This window comes from Microcebus murinus, chromosome 10 (assembly GCF_040939455.1).
Source record: "Microcebus murinus isolate Inina chromosome 10, M.murinus_Inina_mat1.0, whole genome shotgun sequence".
Taxonomy (NCBI): domain Eukaryota; kingdom Metazoa; phylum Chordata; class Mammalia; order Primates; family Cheirogaleidae; genus Microcebus; species Microcebus murinus.
This window is the reverse complement of record NC_134113.1, coordinates 40217343-40228701: the sequence shown is the minus strand read 5'-3', so window position 1 is coordinate 40228701 and position 11359 is coordinate 40217343.

Here is an 11359-nt window from a genome sequence, read left to right as displayed (position 1 = left end):
CTTGGCATCACCATGAGCAGGGCAGCCCCTGCCTTCATCCCCATTTGTGTCCACGAAACCCTCTTTTTCCTCTGTCCAGGCGAAAGGCTCAACCTTGCCGGTCAGGGAGACTGCTTAGGGGAGGGCGATCCGAGAACTTTCAGCCTAAGGAGTATACAGCACAAAGCCAGCAGAGGTGAAAGCCTCTCTGCTGCCCAGATTTCTTCTTCTGAAATCTTTAGAACTGTTTAAATGCTCACTGTGGTCGCTGTGTGTACCAGGGAAGGTAAACGAGTCTGGCGTCATCCCAGTACTGGCAGAGCTCTGTGCCCCTCCCATTCTTTTTGCTCTCTTTTTGGCAGTAAAACCTTCTTCAAGTATCCAGTGCCCATTAACCCCTTCTTCCCTACCAAAAAAATAGGACAGATCTGCCCTATGAACATAATTACTGGCAAAAAATTAAGCTCTGGGGAAAGGAAATATTAATATCTGTACTCATCATTCATATTTTGCCAGAAGAGCAGAATAGTTACAATCATGAACCTTAGAGTCTAAATTCCCAGAATTCGAATCCTGGTTTCCCATTTACTTGCTCCGTGACCTTGGGCAAATACTTAACCTCAGTGAGCTCCAGTTTCTCATTTAGGAAATGGGGAATAACATGTACCTCAAAATTTAAAAGGATATTCATATAAAGAACACACCATTGTGTCTGGCATATATTAAAATCTAAAGTTATAGTTTTCTTGTGATGATGACGATGATGTTGATAGTTATGAAGATAACCAATAAACATAAAATACATAAAAGTACTTATATAGAAATGCATTAAACTATTTATGTTTTCACCCCCCCCTTACTATTTTTAAAATAGAATTTTAGGATTAGAAGGGAATCCAGAGGACAGTCACAGGTCAAGCTGTCACTTCTCTAAAGGGGTCTCAATTGCTCCAGGGCCAGCAAAGAGGGGGATTAGAGCACAGGAAACCTGAGGAATGGGGCAAGTGAAGCCAGAGATGAGGAAACCCTCACTTCACAGAGTTGGAACCAGGCTCTGTCTTTTAGTGGAGTGGGGAGGAGGGGAGGCACACGCATGTATGCATGTACGTATGTGTGGAGGGATATATGTGTGTGCATCTGTGTGTGTGTGCACCTGGATCTGTGTACATTCATGGGACGTGATGATTAAACAGTACGTGACATTGGAAATTATCAACATTGACACTGATTACAGATGCTGGCAAATTAGCACTGTAGAAAGGGGAAATGAAATTTGGCTTAGCTGTGAAAAAGTACTCCTAATTACAGTCATTTACATGAGCCCCTCACCATTTATGCTTAATTACCACGCAGCACAATCATAATCATGTGTATCATTAAATATGTGGCCAGTTAACTTTCACGTACATTGTCTTCATTAGAACGATCCGCTCTGCTCTACTTGGACGCTTTGCTCAGACTTTACAGTATGTGGCGTGGGCAGCTTGGACACCTGTTCACAGACACATTGCCCGACATTTCTTCAGGGCCTGTCAGGAGGGACCTGATTGCCCAGAGTTCCAGAACTGCCTTCTAGGTTGTACTGACGGACGCTCCAGTTTGGGAAAACAGCCCTGTCACCCGTATCCCAATGCAGGGGGAGGCAGGAAGCATCTGACTTTCTCCTTCGTCTTCCCTCCACCCCGAGAGCCCAGGGAGCTCACCTCCAACGGCCAGGGGGACACACACAGCTAAGAGGATGCACCCACACCCTAGGGGCAGAGGGATACAGAGAGAAATAGAGAAAGACATGCAGGAGAGGGCCAGAAAGAAATGTAGGAGGCTTCCAGAGAGGCAGATGGAGACAGAGACAAGAAGAGAGGCACGTAGACAGAGAGGGACAGATATAGAAAGTGGGGTAGTGACACAGGCACAGACAGCCAGTGTAGTGAGGACAGTGAATTTAGAGGCCTTCACAGGAATGGTTGTGTTGCTTTGATATTTCATGAGTCAAAATAGTTCCCACAGGCCGGGCGCGGTGGCTCACGCCTGTAATCCTAGCACTCCGGGAGGCCGAGGCGGACGGATTGCTCGAGGTCAGGAGTTCAAAACCAGCCTGAGAAAGAGCGAGACCCCGTCTCTACTAAAAATAGAAAGAAATTAATTGGCCAACTAATATATATAGAAAAACTTAGCCGGGCATGGTGGCACATGCCTGTAGTCCCAGCTACTCGGGAAGCTGAGGCAGGAGAATTGCTTGAGCCCAGGAGTTTGAGGTTGCTGTGAGCCAGGCTGATGCCATGGCACTCACTCTAGCCTGGGCAACAAAGCGAGACTCTGTCTCAAAAAAAAAAAAAATAGTTCCCACAAGCAAACCCAGCTAATCGTAGTGTCCCTCACAGGTAAGGAAAAAGGAAGAGGAAGACGGAAAGAAAAGAGGAGGTAAGAAGAGAGGGAGACAGAGTACCAGAGAGACAGAGAGACATGGAAGGACCAATGAAGAGGGCTCAGAAAGAGAGAAAGGGACTTGAGCAGGTTACCGTGTCTGCTGGACCCTTGGCCAGTGCTCACGTCATTAAAGGCTATGAAGACAGACATGAAATGTGGTGACACAGTCATGTCCTCTTTTTGTTATGGTAAAATTTCCAAGTCCTGTAGGGATTGTATAGATATGAAAATTTATTGGGCACTTACCAAGTCTCTAGAAACAGGCTAAGTGCTTTGATATATATTGACTCATTTAATCCTCAAAATGACCCTGTGTTGCAGGCACTGTCATGATGCTCACTCTACGGATAAGAAAACTGAGGCAAGTAACTTGCCCAAAGTCACCCAGGTAGTTAGTGAGATTCAAATCCTGCAGTCTGGCTCCAGATCCTGTGTTCTCAACGACAATATAACATTAGCAAAGCCAGTTATGTAACAAATATAATAAATAACAGCTCGAGGATCCATGATTTAAAAGCATTCTTGCTTAATTATAATTTATTTCTATTTAATGTGCAATTCAATCACCATTGCCAGAACAAATCATTCTCACTTCAATCGAGACTTCAACACCTTGTCAGGTCAGCAAGCGCAGCAGGACAGAATTCTAGGGTCGCAGTTAACAAGGGAGAAACGGAAGCCTCCAGGGTTTAGTTCCCGTGTGACTGTCACACTGTGACTGGGCAGGCTCCAGTGTTTCCCGATGAGGGTCCCACGTGCGGCAGTGAGTTTGGGTTCTGTTGCCTTTCCGTCGAGAGACCTCGAAGGGATTGGAATTTGGTTCCTCAGTGGGTCCAATTTCCCCTGTGGAAATGTATGCAAAATCTCTTCATCAGCTTTCTAATCTGTGAATAAATGATAGTTTTAAAAAGAAATCACTCGGTTATCATCCTTGGAGATTAATTAGATAATTAATTTAGGTAAGTGCTTATGAAATATAAAGTGCTTCATAAGTCCTAAGAATTTACGCTTCAATGTTCTCACTGGGCCTGGAGAATAGAAATCCTCTGCTGCTTTTCCTCCTCCTTCTTCTACTTTTTCTTCCTTAAATAGAAATAGATTTCATGAAGATTAATCAGACTGGATCATAGACTTAAATGTAAGATGCAATACTATAAAACTTCCCAAAGAAAACACAGGAGAAAACCTGTGTCCCTGGGTTTGGTGATGAGTTTTTAGATACAACATCAAAAGCACAATCCATGAAAGAAAAAAATTGATACTTTATAAAGTCTAATTTATAAATTAGATTTTACATATTATAAATATATACTCTAAAGTATAAATTTTTAACATTTAAAACTTCGGCTCTGTAATAGACACTATTAAGAGAATCAAAAGACAAGCCACAGACTGGGAGAAAATATTTGCAAAATGCATATCATATAAAAGAATTATATCCAAAATATACAAAGAATTTTTAAAAATCAACAAGAAAACAAAGAATCAAATTAAAAAATAGAATTAGTGTGTATACAGGTTGACTCAGGGATTGAAGCTTCTCCAGTCTTTGCAGTCTTTCTCAGTGAACCAAATTCTCCTATTTTCTATCTTCCAGCTCTTCCTTGACATGTTTGGCCCTCTGAAGGTCTTTTCCTAGTCTCTAAAGAGTTTCCGATGCCATTCATTTATTTTTATTTTATTTTATATTTTTAGAGACAGGGTCTTTCCCTGTTGCCCAGCCTGCAGTGCAGTGGTGTCATCATAGCTCACTGCAGCCTTGAAGTCCTGGGCTCAAGCCATCCTCCTGCCTCAGCTTCCCAAGCAGCTGGGACTACAGGCTTACACCACAATGCCCAGCTAATTGTTTTTAAATTTTTTTTTAGATATGGGGTCTTGCTTTGTTACCCAGGCTGGTCTTGAATTCCTGTCCCTAAGAGATCCTCCTGCTTTAGCCTCCCAAAGTGCTGGGATTACACCCTCATGGTGCTGAGCTACCATGCCTGGCCCATTGATTATTTTAAAATTATTTCTGTCAATTCAAAGGGAAAGCAGGTTGACTTTTACCCTGTCTGACATCTTGAATACCTTGAACTAGAAACCTGTTATATTTCGGTTGTATTTATAATTCAGAGGAACTCTGAATTTGTGACTTGAAGAACAATAGAAGCAAGTTTGCAAGAGCCTGAGAGCAACTTCCCAAATATAAATGAAGTCACAGAATATAAAATCTAAAAGGAAAACGGATTACATTGAGAGCCAGTAATTGTAAGTTTCTCAGGTGCAGTTCCAGGGTCTTTTACCTAACCAGTATAGGTCCTGGAAACCTAGTTACTAGATTTAAAAGCTGCCGATCTAAGTGGAGAGGGAGAGAGACAGGGAGCCTGGGGGTGAATCTGGCATAGTTATTTACTAGCTACATGTGCAATATTAGGCAAGTTACTTCACCTTGCCCAGCCTAGGTTTCTGCAAAATATTAATAGTTACACTAATATCTCATTCATGGGGCTTATTGCTTGCATAAATGAGATAAAATTTGATAAGTGCCTGCCACACAGATGCTTAATAAATTCTATCTATCTTCCTTCTCCATTGTATCTCTGTTTCTGTGTGTGTGTGTGTGTGTGTGTGTGTGTGTGTGTGTGTTTCAACTGGTCCCTGCTGTCTATCTGGCCTTGTCTCACTCCTCTCCCCACCCCACTCCCACTGTCTACTTCCTGCTTACCCAAAGTTTCTCCCACACAACTTGCTAAGAGTCTACCTGCACGAAGTTGCCCCACCCAGCAGTTATTTCCAGAGGCTGGGTCCTGGGTGTTCCCTATCTGGCCTGTCCTGCCACCTGAGCCCTAAGCATTTATTAAGAATATATTATGCTCTAACTCCTGTAGAAAATGCACATTCATTCGTGCACTCACTCATATATTCAACCAATGCATTCAGAAGGCTACCCCCAAAAAAGGCTGCTGAATTATAACACAGTAGGAAAATGGTGGCATTTTTTCTTATTTAAATCCAGATTTGAATCTTGATTCTGTCGCTTATTACCAGAATAACTTCGAAAATTCCTTACCTTTTGTGAGCCTGAGTTTCATCATATGAAAAATATAATAGAAAGAAATTAATTGGCCAACTGATACATATATAAAAAAAAAATTAGCCGGGCATGGTGGTGCATGCCTGTAGTCCCAGCTACCCGGGAGGCTGAGGCAGAAGGATCACTTGAGCCCAGGAGTTTGAGGTTGCTGTGAGCTAGGCTGACGCCACGGCACTCACTCTAGCCTGGGCAACAAAGCGAGACTCTGTCTCAAAAAAAAAAAAAAAAAGAAAAGAAAAATATAATACCTTCTATATAGGAATGATGTGATTATTTTTTAAAAGTCTATGAGAACACCTAGCTGCCTAAAGAATTGTTCTTCTTCTCTTTCCTGAACTGAGACTCCCGATCTATTTTCACAACTTTAACTGTTACTTCTGTGCAGATAACTCCTAAATTCAACATATATTTATTGTATAAAAAATGACTATGCTACAACCTTTAGAAAACTTGGTGGCTGTCCTCAACTGGTCCCCAAAAGATATGCCCATGTCCTAACTAAGGGAATATCACCTTATATGGCAAAAGATGAGATTAAATTAGGATTTTGAGAGCTCATCTTGGATTATCCAGGTGGGCTCTAAATCCAATGTCAAGTATCCTTATAAGAGTGAGGAAGAAGATTTGACAGAGGAGGAGGAGAAGGTGATGTGACAATGGAGACAGAGATTGGAGTGATGTGGCCACAAACTATAAAGCTCCTGGAGCCCCTGGAAGCTGGAAGAGGCAAGGAACAATTCTCTCAAGAGTCTTCAGAGTTAGTACAGCCCTCCAATCCCTTCACTTCAGACTTCTGGCTTTCAGAACTATGAGGGAAGAAATTTCTGTTGTTTTAAGCCTTCCATCTTGGGATAATTTGTTATAGCAGCCACAGGAAACTACTACAGTGGCTAATTGAATGAGGGGGGTAAGTAACAGGGAGGACACTGAGATTTGTGCCAGCTTCTGGTTTGGGTGACTGGAGTAGAATATGGGCCCTTGAGCAAGTATGAAAATAGAAGAGCAGGTTCAAGGAAGAAAGTTGGTGAATTCAGTTTTGGACATGCTGAGTATCCAAACAGGCAATCTTTCACGGGTCTCTTGCACTCCTATACATCTTGCTGAATATGCTAAGAATGCAAAGCCTTGGCCAGTCTTTACCTGGCCCATTTCTCAGGCTTCTTTTTGCAGTGAGCAGCCTTGAGGGACTCCTTCCAGGACAAAGAGCAGGATTGTTCACCGCTTGCTATAAACCAGTAGGTTCCTCAAGCTCCATGTCCCTTTCCTGTAAGGTAATCCAGTGCTTGTGCAGGCCTCCATCTGGTCCTGCATTTCGTCCTCATGGGTCTTGCCTGCAAGAGTAGCTGACATCAGCATGCTCATGCCCGTGCTGCTTCCTGTGCTGTAACGAGGACCTTTGTCTCTAACCCAGGAGTCTTGTTTCTTCTGCCTGCATCCGTAAACAGTAACAGGCTAACTTATTAGCTTGAAAGTAGTGTAAAATCAGACCTCAAATGGACCCTGAGTTGAGGGGCCTTGATATCTTCCTGCTCCCTGGAAATACTAAATGGGGAGTTGAATAAATGGGTCTGTAGTTCTCCAGAGGCATGTGGGCTAGATCTAACAGATTCAGAAAATCATCAGCTCAGTAGTCACAGTCAAAGCCATGAATTTAAATCATGTTATCCAGGAAAATTTTATTAAGTGAGATAGAAGAGAGGAGGAGAGGAGAGAAGAGAAGGCTAAAGAAACCTGAGGAACACTGACATTTACAGGGCTAGAAGAACTCAAAAAGTAGACAAAAATGACTCAAATACTTTCCTACTTACTCAGCCTCTGTATCTCAGTAATCTTTCACTCATTGTCTTTGACTCCCTTGTCTTCTTCCTGTGTCTCATCAGCGTCAATTCCTGCTAATCTTTGAGTCACACTTTGTCCCACATCCAGCCTTTCTTTCCATTTCCAGCTGACATTCTAGTATAGACTGCACATCCATTGCATAAATTCCTTGCAATAACCTCTTCCTTGGTCTCTTTGCTTTTTGTGAATACCCACTACAATTCATCCTACACAGTGCTGCCAGATTAATTTTCTTAAAATATTCCTTGGGTTGACTCACCCTCCCTGGTTAGAAACAGTCAATTGTTCTCTAGTATGTTTGCAATTCCTATTCTTTCTTTCTCTACCCATTGACCCTGATTCTTAACGCAAAACAAGAACTGGCATCATAAGGAATAAAATCTAATTATGAGAGAGAAGCAAAGGACAGGGGAAGAATAAAAAAGAAAAGATCACACTGAGGTTGTGAGGAGGGGTTGACTTCGTGGGATATTGGCTGAGTCTTGCTCAGGGGTGAGCAAACTACGGCCTGTGAACCAAATACAACTCCCACCTGTTATTGCTAGTAAAATTTTATCGAAGTACTGCCACACCCATCCTTTACATATTGTTTATGGCTGCTTTTGTGCTACAACGGTAGAGTTGAGTAGATGCAACAGAGCCTATCTAACCTTTTACATAAAAAATGTGCCAACACCTGGTCTAATTATAGTTTCAATATGTGAGAGATATTAGAGTTCCAGGAATGTTGAAAAGGCTATTTTAAGAAATGATTCTTGGGATTACCAATTGGATAGATCCCTGTGGGCAGCTTTTGAAATATTTCAGTAAAGATGTGAATTACTTTTAATTGCTGGACTGTTTCTCTGAATATGTCTTCTCACACTCTGAGCTGTGAGCAATTCCAATTAAATTTCCTTTGTGTATTGATTCCTTAGCATCTTTGTTTACACTGTTTCTCTCTCTCTCTCTCTCTCGAAATTTCTCCTTACATTTCCATGTATACCTTATTCCTTTAAATATCTTCCTTCAAATTCCAACTCAAGTTCACTCCCCTTTGATAAACTTTATCAGTCCTTTACTTCTCACAGTAAGCTCTCACCTCACATGATGAAAGCTACAATTAAGCAGTGCCCCCCCATTCAACCTTTATATACTGCTACACATTTTTGCTTAACCTTTTCACAGTATGGGGCTTTCTCCCTGTGAGATCACAAGAACTGAGTCTTATGTATCTTTTCCTCCCTCACAGCTTCAGGCAAAGGGACTTGCATAAAAAAAATTGTTCTTGATAAATTTGCTTATAGTGAGAGCAGGAGAAATACAAGAAAACAGGTTTGACCAACTTCCAAGCACTACAGAAATACTGTACCCAAACATTTTCACACATTAATGTCTGGTCGGCTTTTAAGCAACTGAATTTATTGTGTAAAATCCTCAATCTTGTAATGAGAACATGAGGGTGACTGGGCTATGTTTTGCCTTGCTGATTGCTAGGCTTGGTTTGGTGTTCCCTTGCTCCTTAACCCTTCCTAAAGCCACCTGCTCAAAGGAGAAGGGATTCCATAGACATGGCCAACAGGTTGTTGAAAAAATGCTCAACATCACTAATCATTAAGGAAATACAAATTAAAGTAAAAATGAAATATCACTTTTCATCTGTTAGAATGACTATTATCAAAAAGACAAAAGTTAACAAGTGTTGGCATGGATGTGAAGAAAAGGAAACTCTTCTACACAGTTAGGGGGGATGTAATTAGTATAGCCATTATAGAAAACAGTACAGAGGCCCCTCAAAAAATTGAAAGTAGAATACCATATGATCCAGCAACCTCACTATTGGGTCAATATCCAAAGGAAATGAAATCAGTATCAAAGAGATATCTGCACTCCCATGTTTACTGCGGCACTATTCGCAATAGTCAAGATATGGAATCAACCTAAATGCACATCAACAAATGAATGGATAAACAAAAGGTGGTTTATATACACAATGGAATACTATTCAGTCATAAAAGGACGGAAATTCTGTCATTTGTTACAACATGGATGAACATGGAGGACCTTATGTTAAGTGAAGTAAGTGAAGCACAGGAAGACAAATACTGCATGATCTCACATGTGCAATCTACTTATATGTGATCTCATAGATGTAGAGAGTAGACGGTGGTTACAAGGGACTGGGATGGTTGACGGGGGCTGGGGAGATGTTGGTTAAAGAATATAAAATTTCAGTTACACAGAACGAATAAATTCAAGAGATCTACTGTACAACACAATGACTGTAGTTAATAGTATACTTTGTCTTGAAAAATGCTGAGAGTGGATTTAAAGTGTTCTCATCACAAAAATGATAATATGTGAGGTTATCACATGTTAATTCGCTAGATTTAGTCATTCCACAATGTATATATACTTCGAAAACATGATGATGTACATGGTAAATACATACAATTTTGTCTGTTAATTTCAAAAATTAAAAATAAACAAAGAGGGATAGGAGATAGGATAGGACAGAAGACTGTTCTCAGATAGGGGAACAGTTCTGTGGTCAAGTGTGTAGCAGTCGTTCATTAGAGCAACCTGTGATTATGGTGAAAGTGCGGGCTAATGCCCTCATTTTCTGTTTTAGGGCACAGGTCTTCCGCTGTTGTTCCCTATGTTTTTTATTTTTTTAAAACTTTTTATTGATGTATAACATACATATATAAAAGTACACTTAAGCATATAGCTCGATGAATAACACAAACGGAACATAAGTGTGTAACCAGCTCCCAGATAAATAGAATATGATCCATATCAAGAAATCTGTGCCATGCTCTCTCTCAGTCACTAGCTCCTCTGCAAGGGGACTGTTAAGTGATTTGTAACAGCCTTGACTAGTTTTGCCAGGTTTTGTATTTTATATAGATGGAATCATACACTTTTGTACCTGACTTCTTTTGTTTGTGAGATCCATTCATAGTGTTGTGTGCAGTTGTAGCCTGTTCATTCCTATTGCTTTGTAATGAATAAATCAATATAGTTACACAATGGAATATCCATGTTATTTTCATTAACAGCACCTTATATTGAAAACCCTGAGAGCTCAGCTGTGGAAAGTTAAGTCCAATGCTGCAACGAACAGTGTTGTTCTCAAATCTGTAATTTCACAAATGCTTAATGGCATCAGCGTCTTGCTTAAGGATGGTATCTCAGGTACTGTATCAGCTTCTGAGCCAGGGAAACATGTTTTGCTTCATATCTGTTATTGGTTTTGCAGCAAAATCATAATCTTTTAAATTCCATTGTTAAGAATCATTGTTGATCTTAAAACTGTATTCATTCAGCTACATCTTTTCAGAATAAAAATAGAGCGACCAAAAAAGCCATCATTTATATTAAAGTAACGTGATTTGTCATTTCTAAAATGGAGGTGCCCCTCCAGTAAACTGCCTTCATGAAAGTGTCTTTTTTAGAAGTCCAGTCTATTGAGGCATAATTTACTAATAGTAAGATTTACTCTCTTTAATGCAGTTCTATAAGTTTGGATAAGCATGTACAGTTTCGTAACCACCGCCACAATCAAGACACACAAAAGTCCATCGCACCAGAAAGTTCCTTCGTACTACTTAGTAGTTAACCCTTACCCCAAACTCTATTCCCTGGCAACCACTGATTTCATATAAGTGTAAAAATGATTTTCCCTCTACTTTGCTAGACACAGGTGAGCAGCACGGGGTCTGGCTCCTTGTTCTCTCTCCTGCATTCACGTGCGGCCTCCCGCTGTCCCCCAGCCCTGCTGGCCTCCTCAGGGCCTTGTCCCGTCCACTCTCCCGCCCACAGATCTCACCCCTGCAGGGGTAAAGTTGAATCATCTCACCTAGAACTTCCTCTCTTCCTTCTGTACCTAGCCGACTCCCACTCATCCTTAAGCTCTCAGCTTCCACATCATTTCCTCAAGAAAGCTTTTCCTGCCTATTTCGAACCCCTCTACAAAGCATCGTACATACATCAAAGCAGCAATTTTACATTTGTTTGTGTATCATTTGATTAATGCCTATTTTCCCTGTTAAACTGTGA